Below are 14,345 nucleotides of genomic sequence, written 5' to 3'. Positions count from 1 at the left end.
GGGCTCCACGCAAGATCTCACCCCGTGGGGTCAAAATGATCAGAAGAACGGTGAGCAAAAATCCCAGAACCACACGGGGGGACCTAGTGAATGACCTGCAGAGAGCTGGGACCAAAGTAACAGAGGCTACCATCAGTAACACACTACGCCGCCAGGGACTTAAATCCTGCAGTTCCAGACGTGTCCCCCTGCTTAAGCCAGTACATGTCCAGGCCCGTCTGAAGTTTGCTAGAGGGCATTTGGATGATCCAGAAGAGGATTGGGAGAATGTCATATGGTCAGATGAAACCAAAATAGAACTTTTTGGTAAAAACTCAACTCGTCGTGTTTGGAGGAGAAAGAATGCAGAGTTGCATCCAAAGAACACCATACCTACTGTGAAGCATGGGGGTGGAAACATCATGCTTTGGGGCTGTTTTTCTGCAAAGGGACCAGGACGACTGATCCGTGTAAAGGAAAGAATGAATGGGGCCATGTATCTTTAGATTTTGAGTGAAAACCTCCTTCCATCAGCAAGGGCACTGAAGATGAAGCGTGGCTGGGTCTTTCAGCATGACAATGATCCCAAACACACCGCCAGGGCAACGAAGGAGTGGCTTCGTAAGAAGCATTTCAAGGTCCTGGAGTGGCCTAGCCAGTCTCCAGATCTCAACCCCATAGAAAATCTTTGGAGGGAGTTGAAAGACCGTGTTGCCCAGCGACAGCCCCAAAACATCACTGCTTTAGAGGAGATCTGCATGGAGGAATGGGCCAAAATACCAGCAACAGTGTGTGAAAACCTTGTGAAGACTTACAGAAAACGTTTGACCTCTGTCATTGCCAACAAAGGGTATGTAACAAAGTATTGAGATGAACTTTTGTTATTGACCAAATACTTATTTTCCACAATCATTTGAAAATTAATTCATTAAAAATCCTACAATGTGATTTCCTGGATTTCTTTTCTCCTTTTGTCTCTCATAGTTGAGGTATACCTATGATAAAAATTACAGGCCTCTCTCATCTTTTTAAATTGGAGAACTTGCACAATTGGTGGCTGACTAAATACTTTTTTGCCCCACTGTATGTATGTAATACACATCTGCCATATCTGTTATACGTAATATATGCATCTGTCCATACCTCCTCATTCAACAGTGTAAAGTATTTAAATACTTTCAATGTATTCCACATATGTTTAATCTGGCCCCAGTCCATTGAAAAAACATTTCCAAGGTGCGCAGACCAAAATACCTTCAACCAATCCCAGCAACGATATGTCACCTGAAAGCTGAGGTTCGGAAAAATACGAATAGGGAGGCTTTAAGTGCAGTTGTTTGTTCTTAAAAATATAAATACACTGCCCAGATCGTTCATTAAATAATGTTCCTGACAGTAGATTCAAAGTGAGCCATCAAATAAAGTCTGCCCCATATCAGATAAATGGTTGTGGTTCGGGAGAGTTGCTGCTGAAGGGAAAAGTTTTCCATATGGAGTGGGGCCGGACTAATGTGGAAGAGCAAATGAAATGCTCTCACATACTTCTGGTTTCCTGGCTATGCAATCTTTGTTTTTAAGTGTTAAATAAAAATAATCTACTTCAGGCTCAACATCACCAAAGCCTCCGCAAATCAACCTGTCTTCCCCCTTCCTACTGTACTTGTACCGTCAAATGCATCAACCCTGAACTGCTTCACGGAGGTCACGTAAGCTGAGCTTTCAAAACTCATCCAAGCAATGACTGCCTCCAGTTGCGCGCTCGATCCTATCCCCACATCACTACCAAAATCACCGCCTGGTATGGCAGTTGCACCGCCCTCAACTGTAAGACTCTACAGAGGGTGGTGAAAACTGCTCAGCACATCACCAGGACGGAGCTGCCATCCATGGAGGACCTTTACACCCAGCGGTGTAGGAAGAAGGCCGGTAGGATATTAAAGGACCCCCATCACCCCAGCAACAATCTGTTGCAGACGGTACCGCAGCATCCGGACCAAGACCACCAGACTCAGCGACCGACCAACCATAGACTGTATAACCGACTGTATAATGAGCAAGAAACAAGTTTGCTATCTTCACAATAAATAAAATCTTTGTTCAAATGACTCGCGTTCCACGACCACCGACCAATCATAAGCAAGATAAACCACAGAGCGTTTTTTTACCCATCGGTCCCTCTTGGAGTGGAGTGCTCAGTCGTCAGCGAGTGGTTCTTCTGGACAATTTTTGGGATACGTTCAGAGGCGGCTGGCCCATAGGGGGCGCTGGGGCTCTGCCCCACCAGCTGTTGAGGGGAAAACATATTTTTTGCTTATTTTTTTTTAAATCAATGTCAGTTTTACTTAATAGTGTGTGCCTACATGCAATTTAAATCATTTAAACAACATTTCCACCAACTAACACTCATTAAACAGTGAATTTCCACTGTGTATCATTCTCTCATGGGGCGATCGGCAAAGTGCCCCTGACCGGCAGCTAAACAGCCAATCCGGTTATGGTTGCTAGGGGAAAATTATGAATAATTGGCCTATCAACGTCGCCAAATTTAACGCCGGTGGGGCGCTGGAAATTTAGCCCCAACTGCTACGTAAAATGCGTGAAGGTTTAGGATTGCTGTAGCTACATAAGGAGCCAGCGATAGTTTTTTTTCGTAGTGCGACTCTCAGACTCTGTCCTACGCTACGTGGGGAAAAAATACGCGCGACGACGAAGAGAGATGATGGCGATGGCGGTGACAACTGGAGTTCAAGAGCAGCTTCCACCAAATTCGGTGAAATCGTTAATAATATACCCTTTTGCGAGACGGACGACGGAGGAAAAACTTCTCGTTAAGGAGCTGGGACCCGACAAGCCTGAAATCAGCATTTCCCAGCAAATCAAGCTGAAAGATAAATCTTACAAACAGAGTTTTTGTCGGAGCTGGTTCAACCGTAAGACGTGGCTGGCAGGTTATGGAGCAGCCAATGCACTTTTCTGTTTCCCCTGTATCCTCTTCAGAAGTGACAAATGTGATTCGACTTGGACAAAGACTGGACTAACTGACTTAAAACACCTCTCTGAACGGATCAAGAAGCACGATCGATCCAAAGTTCACATGAAAAACTGCGTAAAGCTAGCTGTGTTCGGAAAGATTGGCATAGCAACGCAGCTCGATGATGGGCACCGCATCGCTGTAAGAAGGCACAATGAAGAGGTAGATAAAAACCGCAATATTTTATCTAAGAGAGACACAGAGGAACAGACACAGAGGAACAGAGACACAGAGAGGAACAGACACACAGAGGAACAGACACACAGGAACAGACACACAGAGGAACAGAGACACAGAGAGGAACAGACACACACAGAGGAACAGAGAGGAACAGACACACTCAGAGGAACAGACAGGAACTGACACACTCAGAGGAACAGACAGGAACAAACACACAGAGGAACAGACACACTCAGAGGAACAGAGAGGAACAGACAGGAACAAACACACAGAGGAACAGACAGAGAGGAACAGACACACAGAGGAACAGAGAGGAACAGACACACACAGGAACAGACACACAGAGAGGAACAGACAGAGAGGAACAGACACACAGAGGAACAGAGAGGAACAGACACACACAGGAACAGACACACAGAGAGGAACAGGCACAGAGAGTGTCTTTTATGTTTATTTTACATTCAATGGGCAATATGTAATAATATTATAGTATGTAATTGTAATATAGTTGTGGAGAATGCTTTGTTGTTTCTTTCAGGCTGTGACATGCAATGACAACTGTATGGCACTGATGCTGTTTTCTCCAGGTAAATGCATTTTTCCTTGAGAGAGGGTATTAAAATAATCTGTTTATGTACATTTTTTTGAAAATAACTTGGTTCTAAATTCTTTGTATATGTTACATTTTAATAGGAAAGTTCTGTTTCATTCTCTCTTCTCAACCCACACTCACTCATTCACTCACTGTTGATTTGTATAGATTCAGCTGAAATCATACCCTTGTTGTTAATTTATCCCTTGATTGTATTGTATAGTATTTGATAGCATAAAGTCTAATATAGCTGTAAATTGTTACTTTTTCTGTGAAGCTGGAAACTGTGAAATTAAATTATTATTGTGGAACTGTAGTCATTTTCCGACTGTTCATTTGAATGCTTATGCTAGATTAGGCAGGGAAATCTGTTGGCACACTAGCCCCACCAAGATTTTTTTTCACCAGCCGCCACTGGATACGTTACAGATACAAGTTTTGAGGTAAATCTAGTAGCAGCTAATCTGGCAAAAACATTGTATGCTGTATAATTTAACGTTGCTGAAGTAAAATTATTTTAGCCAAATAAAGTGTATTAACATGCTTAAGCTTATCAGCTTGTTAGGTTGCTAGCTAACCTCAGTGAATTGTGTTAAAGTTAGCCGAGCTAGACCAGTTCTACGTCACCTCGTTCAATGCGAAAAGAATGCGTTTGTGAAGGCTAATCTCCACAGCATCCGTCCTGTTACCTGATATTACTGACGGCTGTCATTGTGGTCAGATATGAGAGGGATGAAAACGAACACGTAATGAACAAATACACATCCGTGTGTGGTTTAGTGAGTAGCTAGTAGTGGTGCAACGGATCATCTTTGATCCGTGATCCGTTCGGATAAATTATTTCGGTTTCGCATTCATCAACTTTTTAGTAGCTACGAAAAGTTTGGAGTTACGAACTAAATCTACAAACGCTGGCGACCGTGTGTAGAGTTTGTTTACAGTAAGCACATATAGCCTAACGCTTCACTGTTGGAAATGACAGTATTCATATTGCCTGTGTTATGTACACAAGACGCAGATGCCTTTGAAACACGCAATCTAAAAACGAAAACATGTTTTATATGTAGTAACAATTGTTGGCAATTGGCAGGTTTAAGATCCAGATTAGGTTCATGGTTGTGAATTATCTATGTAAATCGACTATAGATTACACGTTCATTCTACATGATGAATGATGATAGCGTAATAAAAATATAGGCTATACATACAATGACAGAACTGCCGTGGGCTATATGTTATCCGTATCCTTTGTTAAAATTAATGTTCAATAGCTCTAGGCCAATGGGAACAACAGAACGTGCGCATTACATATGGACCAATGCGACACGTTCATTATGGCCGTGGACCGATAAACACTCAGTAACGTACGCACACCAACCGGCATTTGCGTGTTTAACACCTTGTTTAACACTGGCGTTACCACCGCTTAACTTAAATAATGAAGAACTGCTTTTAATTACGACTTGGCCGAGATCTTAACGTACTACTATAACTCGGAGCGGAGCAGGATATAATGCGCATGTGCGACGTTGCTAGGCAACGTGTACAAAGGCTGGGGAGGGGGGATGCCCCCAGACCCCCCTACAACGGTTTAGTTTGTGACCTTTTTCAGCCCTTCTGAGTTTGCAGGTATGCATTTAAAAAGATGAGAGAGGCCTGTAATTTTTGTTCATAGGTATACCTCAACTATGAGAGACAGAATGAGAAAAAAAAATCCAGAAAATCACATTGTAGGATTTTTAAAGAATTCATTTTCAAATTATTGTGGAAAATAAGTATTTGGTCAATAACAAAAGTTCATCTCAATACTTTGTTATATACCCTTTGTTGGCAGTGACAGAGGTCAAACGTTTTCTGTAAGTCTTCACAAGGTTTTCACACACTGTTGCTGGTATTTTGGCCCATTCCTCCATGCAGATCTCCTCTAAAGCAGTGATGTTTTGGGGCTGTCGCTGGGCAACACGGACTTTCAACTCCCTCCAAAGATTTTCTATGGGGTTGAGATCTGGAGACTGGCTAGGCCACTCCAGGACCTTGAAATGCTTCTTACGAAGCCACTCCTTCGTTGCCCTGGCGGTGTGTTTGGGATCATGTCATGCTGAAAGACCCAGCCACGCTTCATCTTCAGTGCCCTTGCTGATGGAAGGAGGTTTTCACTCAAAATCTCACGATACATGGCCCCATTCATTCTTTCCTTTACACGGATCAGTCGTCCTGGTCCCTTTGCAGAAAAACAGCCGCAAAGCATGATGTTTCCACCCCATGCTTCACAGTAGGTATGGTGTTCTTTGGATGCAACTCTGCATTCTTTCTCCTCCAAACACGACAAGTTGAGTTTTTACCAAAAAGTTCTATTTTGGTTTCATCTGACCATATGACATTCTCCCAATCCTCTTCTGGATCATCCAAATGCCCTCTAGCAAACTTCAGACGGGCCTGGACATGTACTGGCTTAAGCAGGGGGACACGTCTGGAACTGCAGGATTTAAGGCGTAGTGTGTTACTGATGGTAGCCTCTGTTACTTTGGTCCCAGCTCTCTGCAGGTCATTCACTAGGTCCCCCCGTGTGGTTCTGGGATTTTTGCTCACCGTTCTTGTGATCATTTTGACCCCACGGGGTGAGATCTTGCGTGGAGCCCCAGATCGAGGGAGATTAGCAGTGGTCTTGTATGTCTTCCATTTTCTAATAATTGCTCCCACAGTTGATTTCTTCACACCAAGCTGCTTACCTATTGCAGATTCAGTTTTCCCAGCCTGGTGCAGGTCTACAATTTTGTCTCTGGTCTCCTTTGACAGCTCTTTGGTCTTGGCCATAGTGGAGTTTGGAGTATGACTCTTTGAGGTTGTGGACAGGTTTCTTTTATTCTGATAACGAGTTCAAAAAGGTGCCATTAATACAGGTAACGAGTGGAGGACAGAGGATGAAAATTACAGGCATCTCTCATCTTTTTAAATGGGAGAACTTGCACAATTGGTGGCTGACTAAATACTTTTTTGCCCCACTGTACGTTGTGCTGTGCATATGACAAATAAAACCTTGAAACCTTGAAAAGCCTGATCTCCAGCCATTATTCCTACTCCTACCACCATAATAAACAAATCCCTTTTGAGTGATGAGGTTCCCCCCTCCTTTAAGCTGGCTGCCATCAGACCATTCCTGAAAATGCACAACCTGGATCCCGAGGTACTCGCAAACTACCGCCCCATCTCAAACCTGCCTTTCTTAGCTAAGGCTCTGGACAAAGTTGTTGCCCTTCAGCTTCTGAAACATCTCCAATCTCACCAACTCTATGAAACCTTCCAATCTGGTTTTAGACCATCTCATAGCACTGAAACAGCTCTGGTGAGGGTGCTAAATGACCTGCTGATGGCGGCTGACTATCACTCACTTCTGTACTTCCCCTCTTCTACGACCAGGCTAAATCTGTGACCATGATTCGTCATTCCATGGATGTGGTAAGGCAGGCATTGGAGATTCTGAATCCTGGTCAGATACCAATCATGAAGTGAAGATAATTGTATTGTGATGTTTGGTGGATTTCACATTGAGATGGCAGCACTTAATGTATTTGGCGACCGCTTGGAGGGTAGTGGGTGCACAGGAGCAGTTACACAAGCTGGAGTTGATACTCCTGGGACAGCAGGTCCCTTTCTGAAAGCCTCCCATGTGACAGTACCCGCCATGCTCATCAGGTCACAACCAGCAGCCTATATCTTCTCCTGCAGAAGGCCTACACCGAGTACAGTGATGACCCTGAGGAGGGAAATAATCTCATGTCCCTGGAAGACTGGTGCAGTGAAAGATCAGTGTCATGTCCCCAGTTCCACTTCTGGTCTATTGTCCTGAAGCTGGAAAAAGAGTTGATGATCTATGTGCGATCAATAGGAGAAGCTGCCTTCCTACTCTATATAAATGCCCTGACCAAGATTGTGCCTTGGTTCTTTGCTCTGGGACACATCCACTATGCCAGATGGATACCAGTCCACTTGTATGACATGTTTGTGCTAAAAAGAATAATGATCCTAATGTCCATGGGCAGTTTCTGAAAGGAAACTTTGCTGTGAAGAAAACGACATGCAGCTTCTCTGTTATTGCCATTGACCAGGCCCACGAGCAGAACAATGCCTCTGTGAAAGGGGATGGTGATGCTGCGGGCGTAACAGAGAACCCTGCAGCTCTGCAATGCTGGATGGTGTCTGACCCTCGAAATGGCACGTGTGGTTCGGGAGTGGCTCTTGTTGTACTGGATACTATAGACCTTGCAGATGCAGCAGTCATTGACTCTGAAGTGGAAGGCCACAGGCAGATGGCAAATTTACTGGACCACATTACCAGAAGCAACCCAGGCCTGTCGCAAACTCATCCTCTCTGGATTCAAAAAGTGGTGAAGTGGACAGTGCAACTGTGTCAAGGAAGCAATTCAGTGCACTGCCCTTTACCACTGTGGTGGACTGTTTTCTCTAAAACTACATTTAGTATAAAACATGTAATATTACATATATATTATGTTACATGTATTACTTCACAATAATACATATGTTAATGGTTTTACTGTGTATTTTGTTCCCTGAATACCAGATACATGTAGGTACATTCTAGCATGAAAATAACAACAAATGGTGGCCATTAATTGTTATTTTACCAGTATTTTAGGATCTAGACCATGTAAGTTTTTGATTCTGGTGGCTAATCCTACATTTTCAAGGATGAAGAATTCAGTGGTACTATTTACAACATGCTAGAATGTAGCTAACTACATCTATCTGGCATTGGCACCATTGGACAAAAATGCGATGGCCCCATAGCCAAAAATCTTCCTTAGTGCATACTCTAACAGTGTGCCAAAGTTCATGTTTTTATCATCAAAAGCACAATTTATTCACATATACTCTCCGCTATCACTGGATAAAATCAAAGTGAATAGCCTGCGGCTGCTGAATGCATGGGGCAAGTAAAGTTTATTTCACCATCTATTGTACTGTCCACATCATTAACTGCTCTCAGGTGTGAAACATTACTGGTAATCTTTAGCCTGGAAACCAGACGAATGGGAGAACATTTAGTTTGCTCTTCCACATTAATCTGGCCCCAGTCCATTGGAAAAACATTTCCAAGGTGCGCAGACCAAAATACCTTCAACCAATCCGAGCAACGATATGTCACCTGAAAGCTGAGGTTCGGAAAAATACGAATAGGGAGGCTTTAAATGCAGTTGTTTGTTCTTAAAAATATAAATACACTGCCCAGATCGTTCATTAAATAATGTTTCTGACAGTAGATTCAAAATGAGCCATCAAATAAAGTCTGCCCCATATCAGATAAATGGTTGTGGTTCGGGAGAGTTGCTGCTGAAGGGAAAAGTTTTCCATATGGAGTGGGGCCGGACTAATGTGGAAGAGCAAATGAAATGCTCTCACATACGTCTGGTTTCCTGGCTATGCAATCTTTGTTTTTAAGTGTTAAATGTAAAAATAATCTACAATAAATGGGAAAACATTTTAATTGAATTGGCATTGAAAGAAAATGGTGTACATAGACAATAGTAGCCTATATTAGTAGTATTTGTGGTTTTAAGAAGTATATAGTGGTATTTGGCTGGATAGGCAATCAAGTATGTAATTTGGTTAAATGTTTTGTTTGTTACAGAGAAACCATGCTGGTGTGTATGAGAATATTCCACCCACAAGGACCTCAGACGATCAAGAACAGAGTTCACAACCAAAATCTAAACACCGAAGACTGGACACATTCATGAATCAAACCACACAGAGCAAAGTGAATGCTCTCATCTTTAATTTCATCATCCAAGATGTGCAGTCCTTTTCCCACTTTGAACAACCTGACTTTCGGAACCTGATTGAGGGTATAAGTGGAAGGAAAATGTTCATGTGCTGAAAAAGCGTGATGAGAAGAATTGAAGATGGATTCCTTACCATGAAGGAAAAGCTGACAGAATAGCTCCAGACAGTATCATATGTGTGCACAACTGCTAACATCTGGACAGCACACTATCAGATGATTTTTGGGAATGACATGTCATTAGATAGAGGGGCAAGATCTGGAGAGAAAGTCAGCAGCACATGCATGTGCCAGAATAAAGGGTCGCCACAGATATGACGTCATTGCAGAAAAATCCAACAAATTCAAGAGATATTTAACATGGGAAAAAAAAGTGCAGGAGACAGTCACTGACAATGGCAGTAACTTTCTGAAGGTATTCAGAGAATTCCGACATGGCAATGAAGATGCTGGATTTGAGGATGTCGGTGCCATTTCTGATGGGGAGGGTAATGATGTGGCACTGCAGTTTTTTCTGCCTCCAAACCAGTGCACTTTAAACCTCATTGCCTCTAAAGATCTGGAGAGGCTGTGTCACAGGGGGCAACACGCAAGTGTTCTGCAGTCTGAAATAAGGCTCACAGATCACCTTTGGTGGAGGAGATTGGGAAAATGAAATTGGTCATTCCCTGTGTGACACGGTGGAATTCGGATTAAAATGCAGTTCAGAAGATTGTGTCACTTACAGATGTACATCTGGCAGAGGTTTGTGAGCGCCTTGCAGTTCAAAAGCTGCTAGCAAAGGAGTTGGCATTCCTAAATAAATATGCAGAATTACTCAAGCCACTTGCGTGTGGCTTTGACCTTCTTCAAGGAGAAACAAAGTTCTTTCTTGGACTTGTAATTCGAACATTGCAGACCTGGAAGAGGAGGCTGTCTGACAAGAAACCTCATGTGCGTTTCTTCTCAGAACTCCTTCACACTGTTATCAAGGCAATCTATTCCCGCTTCCAGAACACTGGTGGCTGAGGCATTTACCACGGAGCCAGCCGTGAACACAACTGCTGCTTTTCCTGCCTCCAGTGATTCTGGAGAGGAGGATTTCTTCCGCTACGGTCCTGGAGCCAACAGAAGAACCAGCAGTGGCCCACCTGAAGCGGTCAGAAAATACCTGGAGGGCACAAACAAGAAGTTTGGTGCACTAGAGGACTCCACCACCGTTAAGCAGGTCTTCATTAAATACAACACCACTCTCTGCCCTCAGGTGGTGCTGTGGAGCGTCTCTTCAGCCGTAGTGGCAACCTGTTCACTCCCCAACGCCATCGCATGACCGGTGAACACTTTGAGCAGGTGCTCCTACAAGAAGCTGATCTCTACAAGAAGGGACATAGCAGAATCTTTCTGCTGAGGAGACTGAGGTCTTTTGGGGTGCAGGGGGCACTCCTTCAGACTTTCTTTGACTCTGTGGTGGCATCAGCCATCTTCTATGGCGTGGCCTGCTGGGGCTGCAGCATCACGGCTGCTGACGTGAAACGACTGAAGAGACTGTTAAGGAAGGCAAGCTCCGTCCTGGGGAGTCCTCTGGACTCTGTGGAGGTGATGGGAGACAGGAGAATGGCAGCCAAGCTGTCCTCCCTGCTGGACAATGTGTCCCACCCCCTCAAGGACACCCTGTCCGCACTGTGCAGCTCCTTCAGCGACAGGCTGCTGCACCCGCGGTGTCTCATGGAAAGATACTGCAGGTCCTTCCTTCCTGCAGCGGTCACACTGTACAACCAGCAGTTGTGCAACATCAATTGATTTGCAATATATAAACATAAATATGTCATGATTAATAACTGTGCGATATTTACCTGGCTGCCACATATCTCCTTCAGGATGTGTATTTTGTAAATTGTGTTTTTTTTAATGCATATTTTCTTTTGTTAAGCTGTCTTTGGCTCTGTTGCTGCTGTAACAAATTTACATTTCCCCTCTGTGGGGCAAATAAAGGGATTCTGATTCCTGTTACGCTACAACAGCAACAATTGCCACTGTGGCAGTAGAGTGAAATTGACACCTGAAACCTGAGACCAAATGTTTTTGGTTGTTTATTAATTTTTTGAATTTAGTTTTCCTATAATTACATTATGTTCTGCCCCTACACACCCTGCCAACACTGGCAAGACAGTAGGTGACATGCCCTGTCTAAGCCCTGTCCCTCACTCCTCACATCCCAAGCTGCCCAGCATTCCCTCTCTTAAGACGAAGACCGTGCCGATCCATGCTTTCATAGATTCCTGCTTGAGGTTCTTGCCCACAATCCTGTTGAACTCCATGTAACAGTACTATATTTCAAGACTGTATAATACTGTGGCTGTGGGTTCCAGTGTGAGGTGAGCAATCAAAAGTTTGTAGATTGCATACTTTATATGGACCATTACTCAATACTCTGATTAAATTTTAAATGTGTACTGCACAGGTGAATGAAAAAAAGTGTTTCTGTGCAGGGTGCAGAAAAATCACTCAACTGACACTATGGTGAACGTTAGATAAGTGGATTTTAAGTGCATGAATGGAATTAAATGTGCACAAACATTCCTGGTGTAAGCATGGAAATGGTACAGCTCGACAGTAGCTCCCATGTTGAAACCTGTAATGTTTTAAGGTAGCCTCTTTTATCACATATAAACTCACAATACTTCCACATCCACTGCATAAGAACCTGTAAAACAGAACATAAGAAAATGGTTATCTCGACAACACACTTGCAGTAACATTAACTGTTATTCATTTTGATTTTTAAACCATTAACTCAACTGCAAAACGTTACCAACCTCTGCTAATATCTACCTAATGACATTCTCCTCAGAACATTTTGCTAAGTTCCTTTTGTAAATGTGAAAAATCATTCATGTGCAACCTTAGGAAAGCGCATTGTGAATTGGGTTTGTTACCAAGTGAACAGACGTTAACTAGAATTAGTTTAGAAAAAAAACATTTACTCCACTGCAAAACGCTAACTAACCTCTGCAGAACGCTACCTAACCTCGGCTAATATTCCCTTAATGACATGTTCCTTTCAAAATTGTGCTAAATTACTGTTATAAATGTGACAAATCACTCATGTGCAACCTTAGGAAAAGCCATTTCAAATCGGTTTTGTTACCATACGAACAGACGTTAAGTAACATTAGCTAAAACACGAGCAGCTTTAGTGTTAAGCTAACTTGTTGTGACCGGTTACATGCTGCTATTCCGACATACCTCTACTCCGACCTTGACGTCTAATTGTCGAAGTGGCAGCATTCCATTTTTCTTTAAACATGCCACTACTCCGACAAAATTTTTTCCATTGTCGGAGCAGCGGCACTTTATTTCTTTTCAAACATCCCGCCATTCCGACATGAGGTAATTAATATAAAATGTGTGCCATAGGCTTACATAGGCCTGTAGGCCATCTCTCCAAGTGTGTGTGATGTGCTGGGAGGGTGTCGGAAGGTCTGCATCGGTGGTGAGTTGGGTCTGCATAGCTCCACTTAAGTGGAAGCATTCGGAGCGGTAGTTGTCAGATATGCAGGGCCCCCCTCCTCCCTCATGGACGCTTCTGATAGCCCTCCCGAATCCACCACCACTGCTCCTTCAAGTCTCCATCGTCTTCCCATCAGTTCCGGTCTACAGCTCAGCAGAATTGGGAGCAGCCTCCATGGCTTGCATAGCTTTAACTTTCTTTGAGCGACTCCCTTGCAGATCGGACAACAATGAAATTGAGTGCCAACCAGTCAGTGCATCCATTACAACAATAGGCTATATTATATTATACAAAATAAACTGAATATGTTAAAAAGACACACAAACAAAAATGAAAGAAAGACGTTGCCCCGACACGCCTAGGTAGACTGTCAGAATGGCGGTATTAAAATTGTGTCGTAATAGTGGCATGTCGGAATAGAGGCATGTCGAAATAGAGGCATGTCGAAATAGGGGTATGTCGGAATAGAGGTGGCATCCCGTTGTGACCAGACAGGTCTTTTAGCTAATACATTTTTGCCAGAAAGATATCTACAGATATATGTTTTCAAACTCAACATTCCACATAAAGTTGCTTCCAAAAACACTCAGCTTTCTCACTGTATTCAAAGCACCGGGAGGTTTCCCGGTAGCCTGGCCTGTTAAGTGGGCTGCTGGCCTGGGGATTATGTTATTTTTTTTGTATGTATTGTGGATGCAACGCTGCACAAATATGGGTCTGCCTCACACAGGGTGACTGGCTGTCTACATGATGTGGCCTGCTGACATGGCCACTGTCATACCGATCATACATCAAAGCCCTTAATAGGGCGAGAGAGAGAGAGAGATAATTTGAATTGAGAGAAGCAGCTGCATCAGAAATGAGCTCCTGAACAAAAAATTGAAATTGGACCTTAAAAGTGGGAAAGTTTATAAGAAAATCTGCAATTATTCTTCAGAATCAACTCTAAAGAGGAGTTATGACATTGATCCACAGAAACAGAGGAAGAAATGCAATTTTTGGATGTATTTTTGAGTTGAAACTACTAACTAGCTTTCAACTACCAACTGACAACTGTCAACTGCCTAGCTAGCTGTGGGCTGCTAGCTGCTACCTGCCACTGTTGCCGGCGTCCCGGGGAAGGAGCTGCACTAAGGAAGGTAGCGGAACATTCTTATCTGTGAATTATTTCATGAAGATAAAAAGAAAAGATAGTGTTTATAAGCTAGAAAAGCTAACAATTAGCCTAGCCTAGAACAAAACAAGTGGTCGCCATGGAAACTGGCCAGCAGGC

Source organism: Eleginops maclovinus, chromosome 13 (genome assembly GCF_036324505.1).
Source record: "Eleginops maclovinus isolate JMC-PN-2008 ecotype Puerto Natales chromosome 13, JC_Emac_rtc_rv5, whole genome shotgun sequence".
Classification (NCBI taxonomy): domain Eukaryota; kingdom Metazoa; phylum Chordata; class Actinopteri; order Perciformes; family Eleginopidae; genus Eleginops; species Eleginops maclovinus.
The sequence above is the reverse complement of the archived record's forward strand: the minus strand, read 5'-3'. Positions refer to the sequence as shown.